Source organism: Delphinus delphis, chromosome 16 (assembly GCF_949987515.2).
Source record: "Delphinus delphis chromosome 16, mDelDel1.2, whole genome shotgun sequence".
Lineage (NCBI taxonomy): Eukaryota > Metazoa > Chordata > Mammalia > Artiodactyla > Delphinidae > Delphinus > Delphinus delphis.
This window is the reverse complement of record NC_082698.1, coordinates 71,185,926-71,204,630: the sequence shown is the minus strand read 5'-3', so window position 1 is coordinate 71,204,630 and position 18,705 is coordinate 71,185,926. Positions and strand designations below refer to the sequence as shown.

Below are 18,705 nucleotides of genomic sequence, written 5' to 3'. Positions count from 1 at the left end.
CTGCAGAATTGTGTTTTCTTACCTATGAAGTGAAGTATTGAAGTGAGTCTACTTTTCAAATGGTGCATTGCAGCCCTTTAGCGGTTCAGGATCAGCATTAATCAATGATACCCTCCCCCCACGCTGAAACTACCGGTGTATCTTATATAATTATTTCTTGGTGTTTTTGTTTCAATAATATATAGATGCACTGGTGTCACCAATGTTTGGGGCCTTGTGGACTTGGTAGAAGCAGCATGCATCCTCACTACTATTGTTCCATGCAGTCTAATTGTTTGAAAAGTCAGTAATTCATCAATTGAGAACCTACTTAGTGGACCAGGGAAATGAGACGGTAGAACACTGCCAACAGTTGCTGTAATGAGTGACCACCCTTCTGTCCTGCTCCAGCTATCTGTGTAGTCCCATGTGAAGTGTTTATGTCAGCTTCAGTGACTGGGTGAAGAGCTACTGAATTGGGTCCTCATCTCGTGCATATTTTTACATTGGCTTGTGCCATGGTGCTTCTGATTAATTTTAAAGTGGATCTTTTCTCTGAGCCAATAGTTCTTATATTTGTTGTGTGCTAGAAACACCTGAGACTAATGCTGGTCCCACCCTGAACAATTCTGAAATTGAAAATTTGTCTCTTTTCAAAATTTCCCCAGGGTGATTCTGACGTAGCCAGTTATCACCAGTTGGTGGTGAGTTTAACAACTTTGGACCGACATTCAGTTTTAGTTGTCTCAAAACTTCATGTCACCTTGCATTATATTTAACTTGTTCTATTTCTGTTTCAGGCTGTACTCTTTAGTGAGGAGAGGGGCTTGTATATTTCATCACCAATAGAAGACTTCCATATACTATGACAATTGCTCTACCTCTCATTGTCCGTAGGCTTTAGAGAAGGGTTTTTTTTGTTGTTGCTGTTAAAGTTAAAATATATAGGCAGTAATGGTGCAAAGAAGTTAATACGTAATTTGTAGTAAAATCTTACTAATTTATGTGTGGACATGGCGTATGTGAATTAAATGTTTGAAAAAAAATGATAGTGTTTTAGAGTTAATAAAAGGTCTTTTGGGGACTCGGATTAACATACTAAAATAATTTTTAATTAGTAAAAAGTAATTTTTAAAGTACTTAAGGAGACTTGAAAGTTCTACGAGGTGGAATACACTTCCACTTTAGTGCCTTTAGCAAACTGTAGTTCATAATAGGTCAACTTCAGCTCCACGCCTTTTAAATGTTGCCATATTCAAACTGAAGTCGGTGAGGTTCCATAGGACCCTAGGATCATTTTACATTTTGCGGACAGAGTAGAGACAATTAGAGGTGTTTGTGGGCTATGGAGTTAAGAGAGTAGTGGGCATTGTTTAAATAAGTCTGGGACAAGATGGATAGAGTATTGAGTGATTAAAGGGAAAGCGAGGGATGGAGGGATCAAGGGTGAAAGTCCCTGAAGAGGGAGGTACTTCCGACCTAAAAATAGCATCTAGTAGAAGGCTCAGGTGGGATATTAATGGTACTGACAAGGATTGTAACTTTAGACCCTTTGGAGAAAGGAGTGAAGTTTAATGAAGTATTTGGAAGCAAGACTAGACGTTTTTAGTCCCATGCTGTCATGTAAATATCAAGTTTCTAAGATGCCTTAAAAGCTTCAGAAGAGACGCATTGAGAGTCATAGACTTGTTGAGGAGGAAAGAAGTTATCACAATACCAGCATTCCTGAGAATGCTGAATTAGGGTCTCCTGGAGAGCTTGTTAAGAGATTTCTGGACCATCCCCAGCATGTGATTCAGTACATCCTGCGTAGCCACGAATATACTTTCTTAACAAGTTCCCAGGTGATGTTGCTGGTGGCCCAGGGACCACACTTTGAGAATCACTGCCTGAGTGGTTCTCAGAACTCTAGAGAACTGAACAGAAACCTAGCTATTTGGTCAGCTTATTTGTAGAGGAAACAGAAGTGCAGAAGGAGAAACTGGCCTAGAGCCAGGCATACATTTCGAGGTTGAACTGGAATTCGAACCTAAATCTTCCATTGTCATTGAGAATTGAGAAAAGTGAACGGTGTAATGTGAAGATTCCAGTTTTAGAGCCATATTGGAACTTGGTTCCCAGTTCTGCCAATTCTGTCTGTAGCCTTGGATAAGTCACTCAACATCTCTGAATCTATTTCCTCAATTGCACAATGGAGGTAATAAATGGGATTTATTTATATAAATACATAGGTAGGACTGTAGGATTGTTGTGAGGGATGTAGATAGGGCTGCCAGGCATCTTGCATGTATTATATAGTACATGTCTTGTCAGAATGCCCTAAATGTTCTTTTTTCAATACCTTACAAAAGTTGGGCAGTTAGAGCTATTTTTCTGCCACAGTAATTGGTGCTTAAATCTGTTAAACGGCAACACAAGGTGCCCTAGATGGGGAATATGGGTAAAGTTCCTGGCACACGGTAATTCCTTTCTCCTTTGAAGTGTCAGCACTTTTTTCTTATATTACCTCTTCTGGCACTTTTACTTTCTCCCTTACTAAATTCTAAGTCCAGTGAGGGCTGGGGCCATGTCTTGTTCTTTCATCCTCACAGCCTTTGGTCTAGAACCTCAAGCACTAGACACGATCCCAGCCCTTTAAGGTTGCTCAAGGGTTATGGCACCTCCCCTTCAATAACAACTGAACATCTATAGTGAGCAGCCACTGTGCTTTACACACATTCCCTGTCTTTCCCAGCAACCTTGTAAGGGAGTGGGCAACTGTACCTTACAGAGGTGGTGAAACTAAGATTCGTTGAGCATAAATAATTTGCCAAAGGTCTCGATGCTAGTAAACGCTGGAGCGAGGATCTGGGGGCTTTCTGGCTTCACATTGTTCTCTTTCCATGGCATCATGTTGTTTCCCACAATAAACCAATAAAGTGAACATGTGTTTAGTTTCTAAAGCTTAAGAAGAAAGAACCTGAAGAAGGCAGGCAAATGCTAAAGCCAGCGCAGCCCAGATGCCAAGGAGCACCCAGCTCAGGGTTGTGCAAACCAGCCCTCACAGGCCTGCAAGCCCCTCATTAGCGCCGAAGCTCCTGAGACCTCTACCTCAAGGCTGAAAGGACCAAGGTGAGATCGCTTCCAGTCCAGTTCATTTGCTATCCCATTTTAGGCAGCACTGTCTCCTTTTATCACGTTGCACGTGGCCCTCTTGCGCTGCTTAATTCCGGCTCCTTGTTCATACGGATGACCCAGATTGGATCAGTGCAGTAAACCGTGACCCGACCTTTATAAACAAACGAACAAGTAAACCATAACCCAGCAGCAGTAATTGGTCCAGGGGTGGGCAAACGATCTAAGCAAGGCCCATGAGGGTCCTTTTTGCTGTAGAAACCTCGAGAGAATGAAGTCGTCTTTCTGCTGATAGTGCTAAGCTGGGATGACATGGCTGGAAGCCTGAGGCATCTCCCCCATTCTGCCGAACTGGCTGAGCCAAGAAAGTGGTGAATAGAGAAAGATTCTCAGGAGTTTGATGTCCCGGTTCCGGCGGTGCTGCCTTAATATTTGGAGCTACCCACTATCCCTTGTAGGGGTAGGAGTTGTGGGTTGTTTATTTTTTGCTTAATCTTGTTTGAGTTGGGGTTCTGTCATTTCAACCCCCAAGAGCCACAGCTGTCAATACCAAGATAACACTTGGAAGAATAATCCTAAAGGAACCCCGAATTTTAAGCACCCTCATAGTTATAAATCCTTACATAAATATCTTCCTTTAAAAGCACTTTATTTCTCATAATCATTGTTTTCATTGTTTCTAGTATTGGTTGTGTAGAATGGTACTGATATAGATGTATTCCTATTGACCTTTCAGAGAACCTACAAACTTTTGAGGAATGCTTACATACGTGTACCTACTCTTTACCAGTCAGGAGTAAAAATCTGCAGCATTTATTTCTATGGGCAGTCATGCCTTTCCTTGAGATAGGATTTCAAAACCATGCTCTACTTTTCTGCTAAGGAAATAATGCAATGACAAAAGCAGAATGTTTGGGGAGAATTTGTTTCCTAATGAGTATTAGTAGTTTTTTGTATTTGTAAAGAGCTTTGTAGTAATTAAGTGGCCTATGCTATTTCAATAGCCAGAAGCTTCCTATACTATAAAAATGCCCTTAACTATAAAACCTCAAGAATAATTATACCATAAAACATACTTTATAATATGGACAGAAAAGATACATTTCCCAACCGACCATAGCCATTTGTCTCTGGTTCTGGTATCATGACAGACATATTTATGTGCAAGAAAATACAAATCTATTCTTCATGAACTGCATTCACTGCTTCAAAGATCCAAGTGGGAAGCAGAACATTTGCTCCATCTTAAATCTTCTTGCTAGAATTTGAACATAGTTTTAGAAATGCTTTTTGGCTTCTTGTTTGAATTACTTCTCATGCATAGGCACTAATGGAAAATGGTTCAGAACATAGAAAGATTGCAATTTCCCCCGTGGGCACAAAACATTTTAGACCAGTCAACATCAATCTGAAGCCACATGGACTGGATGACAAATGCAATGTTATTTATATGTTCAGAGCTCTTAGTTACCCATGCCAACAGAAGGTTCTAGCGGCTTGGATAACCTTAAAGAGCCAACATCTCACCTCCCTCCCCCCAGATTTTGGCACTCTGTGACCCACCCACTTGCAACAAATCTCATTTCCAAGTTAGTGAAATAAAATTTTGAATTGAATGGGATCTTGGACATTGTTCGGTTCAATCCTTATTTTCCCAAGGAGGAACCTACAGATGTCAGCAACAGAGTGAGAAACAGAACCTAGGTTTTCTGACTTCCAATTTAAAGAGACTTCTACTCTGTTTTAGATTGCCTCTGACAGTGAAGCTGGGAGTCAATAATGGCTTCAAGAAAGAAATTATGTATTTTAAGGATAAAATGTGCAGACAGGAGAGAACCCAAGTAATCAGTGAGGAGAAAATAGAAGTCAGATCAGAGAACGTTGCGTAGATTTTCAGTTACTAGAAATTAAAAGTGAAATAGCCAACAATGCAAGTAGCACGTGCAAGCCAAGCACATTGTCAGTGAGAGGTACTGAGCGTGTTCTTTGCACGAGTAATAGCGATTTTCATTCTCTACTTCCCTTCAGAGGGTAATGGGGGGTTTAACTCAGATGTTACAGGTATTTGTAAATAGTCACATTCTAAAAAAAAAACCGAAAAAAGAAACTGTCCAACTGCAATTTAAGTATGTATCATGTAATAAACATTGTGATGTTAATATTACATATTCATATGGTCTCTGGCACTGGAATAGCTGGCGTATGTATAATAAAGGAAAAGGCAAAGAACTCAGCTTTATCTCTTTTATCCCTTTTCAAGAGAAATATCTCATGTGTTTCCATGTTTGGAATATTTCCTAGCATGGCTGAAAAAGCAAGGAATAAACAGCAATCATTCAGTGTGCCTGATGGTACAAAATAAAGCAGTTATTCACAAACAGAAAACTGGACTTTTGAGCAGATGTTTATTTAAATACAAACATCAACTCCTACTTTTCCTGTTATCTCCAATTATGTGATGCAATATTTTTACCAGAAGAAGCTCTTTTTAAAAACAGCCTTCCAGGGAGTGAATAAACAATACTATATTTGGCTAACAGCTGCTTTTGGAAAATGAGATGTCAGCAAAGCTGAATGTTGTTTAAAGAAAACTAATTATCCAGCTACCTTTGACTTGGATCAGAGTAAATCACTTCCCTATTTGCACTGAAATGTTTTGTCTAGGAATTAAATATTAGGTATTAGTCAGATATTTCACTTCTTCCATCATTTGCCATGTGGAGCAAATTACATTTAAGAAGTATCCCTGTGTTTGATTTTGCTGCCCAAACCACTTCAGGTCATCTGGTGCTGCAGAGCCACTGCTGCTGTGCTGCCTCACCCTCCACTAGTTCTTCTGTTTAGTGTAAAGCGGTGTGTTTATGGACACATTGAAACACAGGTGACCTAGTGACACACAGTATGGTGGCATTTGTGTGGATTTAATTATGCAAATGTCAGTATAAGTGTATGTGTCAGATCACGTATAGAGTCTGAAATAATGGAAATACCACCAGTGTTTGAAAGTTCGTTTGAAGTTTGGCAAGCCAAGAGGACTGTAAAACTGGTGTATGCCATTGCCGACTGGCACTTTGACAGAAAACATACCTGCAGCCCTTTGTCAGCATTGTGTCAGCCAGGCTGTGGCTTCCCTGAATTAGAGCTCCTGCAGGTGCATGTGATGATAAATCTCCTTACTTCCTTTTCTTTTTTTTTTGGCCACACCACTGGGCATGTGGGATCCCAGTTCCCCGACCAGGGATCGAACCCGCGCCCCCTGCCTTGGAAGCGCAGAGTCTTAACCACTGGACTGCCAGGAAAGTCCTGACTCTCCTTATTTTCACATCGACTGTTTTATAATTTGAAATATTTTTACCTTCTGAGGCAATCTCACCTGAGCACTCATTAAATGGGGGTGACAATGCTAGACCTGAAAATTTGGCATTTTGGAATGAACTTCAGATTGGCTTTAATGTCATGAAGGCCAAACAAACAGTTCCCGTGGCACATTTTAGAGCGAGGACCCTGTAAAATGTTAGTGATAATCTTGAGAAAATAAAAAGCAGCATGAAAGCAAAAATGTACAATAGTTGTGGATTTTGAGGAAGCATCTCCCATTAACTTCTGTGGAAAAATCAGTATTGAGTTATGCACATTCTTCAAGGATATATCCTCTGTCTAAAATCTGGTATATGATTTTCATATAAACTATTGTTCGGAAACAATTCTGGGACAAGCACAGGTTTAATGATTCTGTAAATGTTTGTTCTTCCAATGAGTATTTATTGAAAACGTTTTATTAGCCAAATAACTAGGTCGTGAGGACAGTGTTCAACTCGTCTTGTCGTCATGGACTTTACAACTCCTTGTTGGGAACACAGATTATAAGCAAGTAAATAAATGTAATGGGATGTTCCTGCCTCTTTTGACCAGTAAGGTAGCTGTCAGAGCAGTTATCAGAATTCCATACCTGATACGCAGACTTACAAGGAAATGGCTCTAAGAACCTGTCCCACAAGTCTTGGGCCCAGGATAAAGGTACAGCCTTTCCAGGGCCCGGGGCAAAGTGAAAGTATTAAATTCCAGACGGCAACAACAGAGCGTTAAACCAGGCCCGAGGCCCTTCCAAGTGTGGAGGCCCCTGTGACTGCACAGGTCACATGCCTGTGAAGCTGGCCCTGCTTAGATCCTTTAGCCAAAAAAGCAAAACAAAACAAAGTGAAAAAGCTTAGAGTAGAGAAGAGAGATTTGGGGGATGGTGATCTTTGGAGAGCTGGGCTATGCTTGGGAATGCTACCGTCTAACTAACCCAAGTCTAGTGGCGGGGACGGTTCACAGGGACCCTTGAAGAGGGACCCTTGAAGAGCTCTGACACGTGTTTCCTGCCATGGTGAGACACAGAACCAGTGCCCGCCGGAGGGGCTGAGAAGCTAACACTGAAGACTTACCGGGAGCGTAGCTCCTACCCACGATATCTGCAGGACAGTCAGGAGGGTGCCGCTGGGATGGGACCAAAGCGCATGGCTAGAGCTCGCGGGGTCGAGGGTTGTTTGCCTAATTGGATTGGGTCCAAGGGGAGAGAGCTGGAAGGGGTTTCTGGGGCCAGTCTGCATTCGCCAAATGGCATCAAGCTCTGCCTCCAATCAAAGCTAGTGGAGTCTCTTCCTGCCATGTAGAACAGCCACTCAGACTCACGCTCCTCCAGGCCCCTTTGTAAAGTCAAGGTACCTGTCAATGGCAATACACAGCGGCCCCGTGTACCCATTACCCAGTGTCATTATTATTACATGTGAAACCCACAGCATATCTCTTTCTGTCCACATCTCCCTTTCTTTTTCAAAAAGATGTATTTCCTTACACTTTTTCAACTTTTCTTTATACTTTTACAACATATCTATCTTCATCATCATCATCATATTGCATGCTTTTACGCCTTACATAAATATTAAAGATTCTGACATTTATTTATTTTGTTTGGCTTTGTGAGATTCATCCATGTTGATAAATGTAGCTATAGTTCATTTGCTTTTACTACAGCATTCCATTGTATGACTCTACTATAATTTATTCATCTCTTCTATTAATAGACACTTGTTTCTCCTGTTTTGGTGTTATGAACAGCGCTGCTATAAGTTTTATTATATATGTCTCCATCTGCTAGTGTGCAAGGGCTTTTTTTGTAGGGGTTACAGACCCATTCCGTGTCCTTCCCCTGCTCTGTTCTGTATCTCAGGGACCTGACCCCCATAGGTTGCATTTCCCAGATTCCCGTGTCCCCTGGCTTGCTTCTGGGCTTAGCCAATGGGAGGCGCTGGCGGGAGAGAGAAGTCAGAGTACATATCTGCCTCTTGCTCAGATGATGTCGCTTCTGCACCTCCGGCTCCCATCCCACAGGTCCACCCTGGTTCTAGCTTCTGCCCAGAGACCCCAACTAACTCCTGGTCTTCTGTAGCCTCAGTCTTTTGTCTCAATAGACTGAGATGGGAGTGAGTTCCTGAAATGGCTGGTCCCTGGTTGCCTCACTGTTTGCTGTTTGACTTCCCAGCTCTTTCAATCCACAGGTCACCATTCCTTTGATTAAATTCCTTCTGTTTCAAGACCTGGAATGGATTTTCTTTTCCAGTTACATCCTAATATATAGGTTGTGCATATCTTCAACTCCAAATTGCTCTCCAAAGTGGGTACACCTACTAACGCTTCTAGCAACAGTGTATGTGTTCCCATTGTTTTAATAACCAATATTAAGAATTGTCATGGCTTCCCTGGTGACACAGTGGTTAAGAATCCGCCTGCCAATGCAGGGGACACGGGTTCGAGCCCTGGTCCGGGAAGATCCCACATGCCACAGAGCAACTAAGCCTGTGTGCCACAACTACTGTACTGAAGCCTGCGCTCTAGAGCCCGCGAGCCACAACTACAGAAGCCTGCGTGCCTAGAGCCCGTGCTCTGAAACAAGAGAAGCCACCGGCAATGAGAAGCCAGCGCACCGCAACGAAGAGTAACCCCCGCTCACTGCAACTAGAGAAAGTCCGCGCGCAGCAGTGAAGACCCAACACAGCCATAAATAAATAAATAAGATTGTCAGACTTTTACAATTTTGCTAATCTAATTAGTCCGAAACAATATTTCACTGAAGTTTTAGTTTTCTTTCCTTGAGACTGAGGGTCTTTCTATATATTATTGACCATCCAGGTTTTCCTTTGGTAAATTGCTTGCTTGGCTTTAGAAATAAAACTGTCTTTATTTGCATACAACATGATCATCAACATAGATAATCCTATGGAATCTACAAAAAAACCTAGAACTAATAAATGAGTTTTACAAGACTACAGAATATAATATCAGTATGAAAAATATATTGCATTTCTGCATACTAGCAACCATTTTTCAGAAAATTTTGTTGGTTCCTTAAAAAGGGAAATATACCACAAAGTATGACCGAGCCATTCCACCTCTAACTACCTAAGAGGTATAAAATTGTTTGCCTTTTTTTTTTCCTGCAAAAAACTTTATTGTTTCCACTTGGTCCAGGGCTTGGGAGAGGGCTCCAGGGTAGTTAAAAAGCTGCCTACTGGCTGCAGAGAAGGGCTTCAGGCAGAAGCCCTGACATCAGAGGGCTCCTCAAAGGTCGCTGGGCTTTGGTCGGCTCCTAGTGGTACTTGAGGGTGAGCCTTTCGAAGAGATAATCGCCCAGCCCAGCCTGGCGCCAGCCAGCCTGCGGTAGTTGGTCAGGTGGTCGCCCATGTTCTTGATAAGTTTCACCTGCTCATCTAGGACGTGTGCTCTCCTGGAAGTCACACAGGTGGGAGTCTGCGTGGGCAGAAGCCAGGGCACGCAGGTCCAAAATGGCCTAGCTCAGGTTCTTCTCCATGAGCATGGCGGCTTCCATAGCGTCCTGGGTTTTACCCCACTCATCTTGGGGTGCCTTCTGCACGTCTGGAAGAGGGCGCAGCCACTGCGCTGGTTTTGCATTTTCAAGAGACACCGGGAGCCTTCCCGCTTCTCGTTGGCTGATTTGCGGAAAACGTGGCCCACGCCCTCCAGAGCCACATCCTTGCGGTGGAAATAGAAGCCCTGAGAGAGGTAGGTGTAGGAGGTCCGCAGATGCAGGTTGACCAGGCGGTGGACAATGGCCTCCACCTCGGTGGAATCATTCTGACCAATTTGGGAGCTCACGGTTGGTTCGTAATAAGGAGTTAAGCTCAAAAAAGGGTGTTGGCGGGTCCCGAGGCCAAGGATCCTGAACTGCTGATTCTGAGGGTTGCGACTGGAAGAAACGTTGGAGGGTAGTCGGAGGCTGGAGCGAGGGGCGTCCCTGGGTCTGTGGCCTCCAAACGCCGTTGCAGCAAGAGAGATCCGTGGGACCACGGAGCGTACTGCTTGTTTGCCTATTTTTTGATTGTTTGGTTCTTACTGATTTATAGGAGTTACTTATGTTCTACATACTAATTCTTTGTTGGCTATACGTGTGGTAAATACCTTCTCCCATTCCTTGTCTCGTCTTGCCATTTTTTTCAATAGTATGTTCTCGTGGACAGACGTTTCTAATTGTAATGTAGTTTTCACAAAGTTTTCATGTTTCCCTGAGTTTTACCTGAGAAAACATTCCCAATGTTTTCCCTGAGAACATTGCTGATCAGATGAGGGCCACCAGATGTGACCAGCCTACCTGTATTGGCAAAATTCTGCAACCCACATCCCCTCGACAGAGCATGTGCAGAAGGCAGCTTGCAGTTGGCTAGTCAGGAACCCTATGTCAGCATTTCCCATTAGAGTAAATAGACTCCTGGGAGGAAGTCTGAGGCTCTATTTGCTGCAGATCCGTCCTACGTGGGAGCATGGAGGGGGCCTGGCCGCACTGGGGGCACCTCCCAGGCTTTTCTAGCCCAACTGTATCTCAGACTCAGCTGAACGCAAGCCTATAAAGGGAACGTGTTTTTTTTGTTTGTTTGTTTTTTAATTTGTACTGAGCCTGGCGTGGAAAGTGTATTGAACAGGGTGAGTCCCTGAAACATAGCCAGCTACGTTCAATGTGACCAACTGGCAACCAAGAGCCATGCTGGGCTGGAGCAGAGAACAGAGGCAGTGTGCGGCCGGGGCCTCGCGCTGCCACAGGAAGCAGATAAATCTTAAGCACGACTACACAGCAGGCTGAGGAGGGCCAGCCCAGGACCAGCCTGGCGCCTGCACGCCGCCCAGGCCCGCACATCCATCCCTCCACTGGGGACGGCAGCCTGTAGCACAGACGCACTGTGAGGCCTTGACTCCCCAGAACAAAGGTCAGGAGCTCTTCTAACATGTGCATTTTAGGCTGGTTATTACTTGCACATGATATTTTAAAAATTCAAGCAGTATAACGAAAAGTACACAAAGCCCTGCTTCTTTCTTGCCCTCGTCATCTGGGTTCCCACCTCTCCTTCCCCTCGATATTTTCTTTATGCAAGTAAATATGAATGTATATTGTTATACCTCTCTGTTTTTACCCCAAAACAGCATATACAGACAGATTAGGCGTGGTGTCCTGACCACTGGACCGCCAGGGAATTCCCTCCTTATCTTATCATTTGCAAATTTCCTTACAAAAGTCTGTGGTCACCCACCAGTCCAAGACAGATGTAAGTCAGGTATAAAAGGGTGATTTTTTTTTCTTTTTAAATACTTCAGAATCAGAAAAAAAAAGTTGTGTGATGTGTTTATTAAAGAAAATTTGGAAAATAGAGAAAAGCACAAAGAAGAAAATAAAATGTAAGAGTAATTCTACTAGCAGAAAGATTCCAGTGATCACCATTATGGTGTTTAGGATACAATACTTTATAATGGGTATATTGCATGTCCCAATAAAACACATATACAATTAACATATATATATTTTTTTTTTTTTTAATTTTTTTTTGCGGTACGCGGGCCTCTCACTGTTGTGGCCTCTCCCGTTGCGGAGCACAGGCTCCGGACGCGCAGGCTCAGCGGCCATGGCTCACGGGCCCAGCCGCTCCGCGGCATGTGGGATCTTCCCGGACCGGGGCACGAACCCGTGTCCCCTGCATCGGCAGGCAGACCCTCAACCACTGCGCCACCAGGGAAGCCCTAACATAGATTTTAAACTGTAAAATGGAAAAACATTAATCAATGCTTGTTTATTTACCATAAAATCACAAGTGTTCGATATTTCCAATTCATTGGTGACAATAATGTGATGTGTTGATGTATGCATTAGTTTGCTCTCTCTCTATATATATGTATATTTAAATTTTTTTCTATGTGTATATATATATTCTCTATACGTGTTATTTTTAAAAGGAGTCTTAAGTAGAGGCACATATTGATTTTTTGCCTAGTGTAAAGAATTGCATCACCTCTCTACTCAGTTCAAGGCGTTTCAACACGTATTTATTCTCTACTTTAATTATAGCAGTAATTCCTTACATTTGTATACAGTACCACAGTTTGCAAAAGTCTTCTTTGCTCTTTTGAACAGCCCGTTGAGTGAGGTAGTACTATTCTTATTGGCTGGATAAGGAAACTGAGGATCACAGAGGTTAAGTGTCTTGTCTAAGGCCATCTAGCTACTTGGGTAGGAGACTTGTAGGTTTGGATTCCAAGTCTAGTTCTCATTCCACCAGACCATGGAGGGGACAGAAGAAAGAAGAAACACCCTATGTCCCCAGACCTGTTTAGGTTTGCAATGTAGCTGATGAGACGAGTCACAAAACCATTAGACACCCAGAGAAGAAAACACCTGGCCTAACAGAGGCAAATATGATCACCCTCATCAGGCCCTATGCATCATCCTTCATTTAGCCAGTTTCCATCACTTCTCCCTGTTGCCTTACTTGGTCTTCTTCTGGCCTCTGTGGCACCCACCTAGACCTCAAAGGCCTTCGAAGAAAAACTCCTGATGAGAAATTGGAAAGAACCTTAGCTGATTTCTGGTCCTGGGAATTCCAGACTGTAGGCCAGGCAGATGTGCACTCCTCCAGCAATGGAAATTTTTCATTGACAAGTGAGAATTACGCCTTAAATATTGTGTTTCTCCTGTAGCTTAAAAATGTTTGTCATGCATTCGTTCGATTGTTCAGTCATTTACTCGATCATGTTTGAATTCAACAAGCATCACTGAGGACCCAGCATGTCCTTGGTGTCCTAGGGCGCCCTGCTAGCCCTAGAAATGAAACCTGAGTTAGCCCCTTAAGGAGTTCCATTTCCACGTGACTCTTTTAGTTACTTGGGCAACAGACTTGAGTGCGGCATTATTCTCTTTTTCATACCATAGTCACCCCTGTGAAGATAAGGGCTCTGTTCCAGGACCAAGATTGAAGGTGGTAGAGTCCAACATGTACAAGACAGCCCACATGGGGTGCAAAAAGAAAATATTTTGATGTATCCTTGTAACATTTCTTTTATTGGGAATGTGTTTTCCATAATGTACAATATGTTAGTGTTACATGCAGTAGTGCACATATATACTTTCTGAATCCATAACTACACATATGTCATGTGCTCAATAGTGTTTTATCGAAGGGGGGGCAGTCAAGAATTTGGGTTTCCCTGCTCTACAGCCACAGCTACACTGCCTCTTCTTTCTCAGCAGTATATAAAACCCTGCTGAAAGGCTCATCTGGGGAGCTTTCCAAAGTCACTGGGTTCAGATTTGGCCTGATGGCTGAGGAGAGACTTATACAAAGTTTCTAGAGCAGTAGAGTTTGAGTGAGGTCTTACAGTCTGTGCCAGACCTTCTCTCTTACACAGAGGAAGGATAGATTTCTTCTTAGCTCAGTAATCCCTTCCTTCCTGCCAGGATCTTGAATCTTAAGAGCGTACTTTTTCCCCTTATACTTGGAGAACTCGCTTTCTGTTTATTTGATGTTGGAGCTCTTCTGCAGACTGAGTCTTCACCTCTTTTCCCAAGTAAGCACCGTGCTTTATCAACCCCCTTCCCTCCTGCCCCTGATCTGGAGTTGGAAGGGAATTGGTTGGGGCCCGAGTTCCCCTCTCTTCTATTGCCAGACATTTACGTTTGGCAATGGATACCAAGCAAGCATCCTCTATCATTAGCATTCTATCTCTGGAATGGAATTCTAGAGCATTCTACCAACTTCACCAACGAGTTCTGCTCACTTATCCAGTGTCTGGGCATCGAACACTCTTTGCCTACTTTCTTGCCCAGGAATCCTTTCTGCTGTACCGTAGTGGATTTCTGGGCTGAGGACTATTTTCACTTTCATCTAAGTGTTCTATTTTCTTCTTTCTCCACTCCACCTCCGCTCTCGCTTCAGTGATATCGTGGAAATCATTACAGCTTCTGAAAAATAGAGGTTGTTTCACTAAAAGAATTACTAGTCTATGATATTTCAAAAAGTACTTAGGTGGGGAATGTGATTATTTGAATTGCAAAAAGGTCTTAAAAAATTCTTTTTTATTTTCTTGACATATGATCAGTTTGATCAAAATTTCAATTTTGATCAACTGTTCCAGAGACCCATCTGTTGTGCAATGTGAATTTTACTTGAAGTATCCCTTTCTTCCAGTTCAGGCCTTTGCTAAAGTCCTTGCATGGAGTGTCTGTGTTTTGAGATGAAATTTGGAAAAATTGCTCATCCACGTTAGAGGTAAGCCAGATGATCCCTGCAAACATCCCCATCTGGTTTCAGACAAGAATTCTGAGCTTATCAACTCCCAGGGCCACGTGGGGGCAAAGGCAGTCTGGCAGAATTGTTTTGAGTAAGCCATTCTGTGGGGATCTTTTCTTCCAAAGCAAATGAGGGCTTCCTGTCCTTGATGCTAAAGTGTAATGACACGTTCATGACATCTATAATTAGGTAGGGAAGGCTCACTGCCTATAGTGTAAAATGGCACAAACACAAGAGAAGTTTTATTTTATTTTATTTTTTTGGCTATGCCGCGTGGCTTGTGGGATCTTAGTTCCCCGACCAGGGATTGAACTTGTGCCCCCTGCAGTGGAGGCGTCAAGTCCTAACCACTGGACCGCCAGGGAATTTCCAAGAAGTGTATTTCTTGCTCTGATGAGAGCACTGGGTAATGAAAAGGATGACAGGATGACTCTCCTATAGGCAGTCGTTCAGGGACCCAGACCGGCGACGCTCTAGCATCTTCATCCCATGGCTTCCAGAATTGCCCTAGCAGGCGTCTCCACACCAGCCATCCAGAAGGCGGATGAAAACATGGAGCAATGTGCCTGGCCAGGTGTGGACACGGCACACCTCACTTGTCACATTCCATCGTCTAAGACACGGTCACATGGCCATGCCTAACTGCAAGCCAGGATGGGAAATGAGGGCTAGTTGGGCGTTGAAGAAGAAAAGGAGAATGTGGGTGCCCATCTCTGCCACCACATCCTTACGCTTTGGCTCATGGAAACATTTATTCCAAAGTCCCCCTTTATTAACCAGTGAGAATCAATTGTGTATTCAGAAGTAGCTCAGGGATCCCTTTCCTAGGCAGGCGAGGTACCTTATCTTTTTTTTTTTTTTTTTTTTTTGCGCTACTTGGGTCTCTCAGTGTTGTGGCCTCTCCCGTTGCGAAGCACAGGCTCCGGGCACGCAGGCCCAGCGGCCATGGCTCACGGGCCCAGCCGCTCCGCGGCATGTGGGATCTTCCCGGACCGGGGCATGAACCCGCGTCCCCTGCATCGGCAGGCAGACTCCCAACCACTGTGCCACCAGGGAAGCCCACCTTATCATTTTATAGAGGATGACAAACCCATTCTAAATGGCGCACAGTGGATTCGAGTGTCTCACCAAAGGATTTCAGATGATCGGCAAATCTCTACGGGAACAAGCAGGGGTGACCTCTCCGGAACTGTACACAAGAGTGTGGCATATCTACCTTCTCACTGGAGGCTATGATCCAGTGTTCCCAAGTGTCTGAAAAGCTGATATACACGGCCTTTTCACTTGATCAGGGGAAATTCTGGTCTTATCTTTGCAAATAAAAATAATTCTTCTGCTGAAATTGCCTACTTGTTATCTGGAAAGACAGCAGGAATTCCTTATCAAGACAGGCCCTGGCAACCGGCCTCAAACCTGGGCAATGGAAATAGATGGTCTGGGCAAATGCCAGAGACTTTCATCTTTTGGAGAAACTAATACATAGGGCATCAGCTGAGTTTCCATTTCAGTGCAACTTAAGCCTGAGTGATAAAGGCAGCCTGTTCTGTGAACCTTATATTACATAACCCTCATGTGATTCAGGGCTGCTATTTATAGTTTTCCATTGTGTGGAAATGGAGCGGGTTACAGGGATGCAGCTTCCTCCTTCTCCAGCGCCCCAGAAGGAGATCAAAATGACTCTGCATTTATGACCTAGCCTAGGGCTTTCAGAACTGCTCTTGCTTTATTGTCAAAAACAATTTTGGCTCCTACCTTACCCGGAAGTTTGTTCGTTCGTTCGTTCCTTCCTTCCTTCTTTCATTCATTCATCATCTATTCATTCATTCATTTAACAAATATTTAGTGAGTGCCTACTAGGCACTGGGGATGCAAAGTTGAATAAAACACACATGGAGTGGAGGAAGGGGTTGAAGACACTGATTCCTAGATCCCATCCCAGACCAATGAAAACAAAGTATCTGTGGGTGAGTTCTGGTGGGTATGTTTTAATATCTCTCCGAGAGAGTCCAATGTGCAGCTCGGATTGAGAACCACTAGAATTTGTAGACATTGAAGCCAGAGGAGCGTATAAGGTTTAACATGTCATAGAGGACCACTAGAAAGAGAACCAAATAAAGAAGGCATTAAGGAACAGTGCAGGGCTTCCCTCGTGGCGCAGTGGTTAAATCCGCCTGCCAATGCAGGGGACACGTGTTCAAGTCCTGTTCCGGGAAGATCCCACATGCTGCGGAGCAACTAAGCCCGTGCGCCACAACTACTGAGCCTGTGCTCTAGAGCCTGTGAGCCACAACTACTGAGCCCACGTGCCACAACTACTGAAGCCCGTGCGCCTAGAGCCCATGCTCCACAACAAGAGAAGCCATCACATTGAGAAGCCTATGCACTGCAACGAAGACCCAACACAGCCAAAAATAAATTAAAAAAAAAAAAACCCAAAAAATAACAGTGCAGAGAGAATTGAAAGTTGCTTGATACAGTTAAAGAGAAATAACTTTGTCATCCGATCCATCTGTGGTGGAACTTCAGCCTTTCTGCTTTTTAGCTTGTGTGATGCTGTGCAAGCGTTTAACCCTCTGAGCCTCAGCTTCCGCGATTTTATTTATTTTTTTAATTTTAATTTTTTATTTTTGGCTGCGTTGGGTCTCCGCTGCTGCGCGCAGGCTTTCTCTAGTTGCGGTGAGCGGGGGCTACTCTTCGTTGCGGTGCGCGGGCTTCTCATTGCGGCGGCTTCTCTTGTGAAGCACGGGATCTAGGCGCGTGGTCTTCAGTAGTTGTGGCACGCGGGCTCAGTCGTCGTGGCTCGTGGCCTCTAGAGCACAGGCTCAGTAGTTGTGGCGCACAGGCTTAGTTGCTCTGCAGCCTGTGAGATCTTCCCGGACCAGGGCTTGAACCCGTGTGCCCTGCATTGGCAGACGGATTCTTAACCACTGCGCCACCAGGGAAGTCCAGCTTCCGTGTTTTTAAAGTGAGGATAATAATGATCTTCACATCCTAGGATTGCCGTGAGCATCTAATCAAAATGCCTGGCGTGCAAAAAATCTGTTATTTTTGTTATTATTTGGAAGTCAGGAGGAAAGATCAAGCATAAAATGTTGGGTAGTTAAAGATGTGAGCATGGATCCCAAGTGATTCTCTTTTGCTGCCAAAACTGGGTGAAGACCACCATATATCTGTGAGTATCTGAGACCTCAGCCCCATATGGTGCATCTTCCTTGGGGAAAAATAAATCGTTATTTTTATCTTAAAACGAGTGTAAATATGTTGTTGACGAGAATGTATCAATGTATCAGATTTGTATCAATTAATTAAGAAAAAAGTGTCCGCATGGTTTGAAAAGATCCCCCCATTCTGGGGAGGACACGGTAGTTGGAGTGCTCGGGCCTCCCCGAGGGTACTGTTCACGCCTCAGCTATTGGTCTCCCCTGACCTTTGGGTGGAGAGCATAGCCCTGACCATCACGAAGGTCTCACCATGTTGAGTGAGTTTGAGACATTCAGAGGTCATTCTTTCTGGCTATTTAACTAAACACAGTTAGCACTTCTTCAAGCGAGAGATTATGTAAACATCAGCAGATATGTATATTCAGTGCGTTCCTTTTTTTTTTTTTTTTTTTTTTGCGTTCCTTTTTTGATTTGTAACACAAGATGATAGCACAGTCTATGCACTTTTAAGCCCTGGATTTTACCTTAACAATATCTCATGGAGATGATCTATATCCACACATAACGAATGTCATCCTTTTCTTCTTTTATAGCTGCGTGGTAGCCTTTTAGGTGGGTGTATTATAACTTACTTAACCAATATTCGGTTGATGTTTTCAGCTTTTTGGTGTTTAAACATTGCCGCAATGAATGACCGTGTACCTAAGTCATTTTACATACGGGAGCATCTTTTGTTCTATAAATCCCTGGGAGTGGAATGGCTGTGTCAAAGGATATGGGCATTCACAGACTGCCCTTCACAGGGGCTGTTCTAATTTCCACTTCTACCAGCAGTGTAGGAGCAG

General features: G+C 43.6%; 1 pseudogene; it reads right to left on the bottom strand.

The window, feature by feature from the left end:
* Positions 1 to 9,693: 9,693 nt before the first annotated feature.
* On the bottom strand, positions 9,694 to 10,770 carry LOC138414289 (ferritin light chain pseudogene; annotated as a pseudogene).
* Positions 10,771 to 18,705: the final 7,935 nt, after the last annotated feature.